Source organism: Daphnia pulicaria, chromosome 7, assembly GCF_021234035.1.
Source record: "Daphnia pulicaria isolate SC F1-1A chromosome 7, SC_F0-13Bv2, whole genome shotgun sequence".
NCBI classification, from domain to species: Eukaryota; Metazoa; Arthropoda; class Branchiopoda; order Diplostraca; family Daphniidae; genus Daphnia; species Daphnia pulicaria.
Genome location: NC_060919.1, coordinates 13930337 through 13932785, shown reverse-complemented (window position 1 = coordinate 13932785; position 2449 = coordinate 13930337). Strand labels below are relative to the sequence as shown.

At 36.4% G+C, this 2449-nt stretch overlaps 1 long non-coding RNA gene across 6 annotated transcripts; it reads left to right on the top strand.

Moving 5' to 3' along the window:
* Positions 1 to 210: 210 nt before the first annotated feature.
* On the top strand, positions 211 to 1907 carry LOC124350845. Of its 6 annotated transcripts, none has more exons than XR_006921156.1 (6): positions 211 to 404; positions 481 to 628; positions 861 to 980; positions 1078 to 1196; positions 1262 to 1480; positions 1546 to 1907. It is a non-coding gene; the product is annotated as an uncharacterized LOC124350845 (long non-coding RNA). The 6 variants fall into 6 exon arrangements; XR_006921152.1 differs by having other exon boundaries at positions 1074 to 1196; XR_006921151.1 differs by having other exon boundaries at positions 1044 to 1196.
* The last annotated feature ends 542 nt before the right edge of the window (positions 1908 to 2449 follow it).

Sequence of the window (2449 nt, the reverse complement as noted above, 5' to 3'; positions counted from 1 at the left end):
TGCCAAGATGTATTTTGATTTCCTTTAATTTATTTTGAAATTTCTATCAAATTATGCCTTTTATTCAATAAATAAAAAAATTAATTTAGAATTTTACTTGCATTAAATCTGTAGACTAAAATTCTAACATTTGAAATGTTTCCGAGCTGGCAGGCAGCCCACCATTCACTGGCGAAATGATCCATCTGGCGGCTCGGACTAGTATTTTGTGTACGAATGATTTGTGGCTTTTGTCTTTTCCTTTTGTGCTTTCACAGTTTCACGTGTTCAATGGCGTGATCGGTCATTTTTTTTATTCCCGCTGCTTTTTAATTCACAGATAACAGGGGATTTCATTTTTTTCGCAGGTGCCGGCTGTACGTTTCGTCTTTCGTCACGTGCAGAACTACTTCAGAACAGTACAAGTAAATATGTTGGTCAACTTTTAAACCACCCTAAAGTGTTACATATTTATTTATTTGTTGACTTTGTTTCTGATAGTAGTTGTATAGGCTTAAGGGGTCTGATATAATAATAAGGTGTTCCTCTTGCAATCTTGCTACCTGTACGGCTGTACCATGAAGGATTCCTCCTTCATAACTGTACCAGTTATGGCTTTCAATTTCATCAGTTGCAGAAACATAATAAAGTAATAAAGTTGATTAAATGTTTTACAACAAGACTACACATTTACTTAGTTAATGATGAGCTCTGCTTCATATCTGTTGACTTTTCAGATAAGACTGTTTTAAAACCTTAACTAATGATTTCCTTTGTAATGTTTGTAAAAGTAATTCTTAGAGTTTGCTTAGTTTAACTATTGTTCTGTCGAACATGACTGTGTTTCTGATAGTAATTGAGTTTTATTTCTCTACCTACAGCGTGGTGAAGTCTGAGCTGCATTGCAGCATGTGCATGTGATCTCCACCATGTCATGAAGATTCATCTTGGGAGCTCTATTTCCAAGAAAATAATGTGATGAAAATAAGAAATCCAAAATGGTAATAATGTACTTGTAAGGTAAATCATGGGGTTGCCATTTTGCTTCAATTTATGTTTGTTAGTGTGCTCACGTATGTGTGGATTTGTTGCAGCCAGCTGGTAAATGGTGTGGTGAGTTGTTGCATGAAGACCATGGTACTGGTTGTGATGAGCTGCTGAATGCAGTCTTGCTGCATTTTGTTTGTGGTGCTGTTTTAAATTTGGAAGAATTTGAAGTAAATCATTGCTTTAACTACATAGTGTTTGGATCATGTTTTTAATAATTGTGTTTGCTTTGTAGGTTTCCATGGTCAGTTTGAGCTGTTTGTGATGTTGCTCTTTGGTGTGCAGTGGTTTGGCAGTCCTTTTTCAGTTGAGAGATGCGCCGAAATGGAACTTGTGTAAACGTGAAGTTCAACATCATACTTCAATGTTCAATGTGTTGTTTGCCGATGTTGGTGTCCATGCAATGGTGAACTGTTTAGATATGTCGTCTATTGCTACGTGTACCGGCGTTGAGGTGATATTTGATGACCAATTTCATTTAATTAGGGAATTGTATTTAAATCTCTGTTGTCTTTTCAGTTGGATCGTCTGCCACCGTTCCATAAGCAAAACCCATTGATGAAAATGAAAAATTTTTGAATTTCAAGACTGATTCATATATATGTAGATTTAGATAAATTACGAGTGCCTCTTTGTTATCCCTTATAGAGGTCCCGTTTCCTTTGTATACAGTATCTAATCTCTTTCCCCCCTCCCGATGGTAAATATTCCGCTTTAATAACCGCGATGATCTGAGGAAAACTTTCTGTAGATGACTTGATTTTTTCATTTTAAAAAAGGACATTTGTGATAAGAATTTATTCAATAAGTAAAAACAAGTAATACTACTATGTCAATTAATATGTTAGCAACGAAATACAAACACCAATTAAAAATAATCATATCATTTAGTTATCAATTATTAATTAGCAATCCTATTCAAAAAAATCAAATTGTATTTATCATTTTAATAAACAAAGCGTTCGGTTCAAAATCCTCCTCTTTACTTTTCTTATTTAGTACAAGTTGAAGCAAACCATCCATCACCAAATACAATGTTTGTTGAATTAGTAAAATTTGTAACTTGAGTGACGTATCCGTAGAAATAAATCATCGCTTTTTGTCTCATTTTGTGTCGCATGGCCTGCGGATTTCTTTAATGGAATTCGCACATTTAGTGAATTTTGTCTACGGCCCCCAGAGATATTGTCTGAACCGAGAAGAAGAGAGAAGTACGAGGCCAGTTTTTCCGAGGAGATATAGTCATAATAGGCTTCCGGGTTAGACTCATGATCCTCCAAAAGCTTTCATCAGACCATAGGCCTTCCAAGTTCCAAGTCCCCGTTCGACCAGAGCCCTCCCCCTCCTCCCGGTTATCACAGCGGGTGAGTGACCACCGGCGGGCGTTGGTTAGTGGTAGTTAGGGAAACAGGGCCACAGAAAA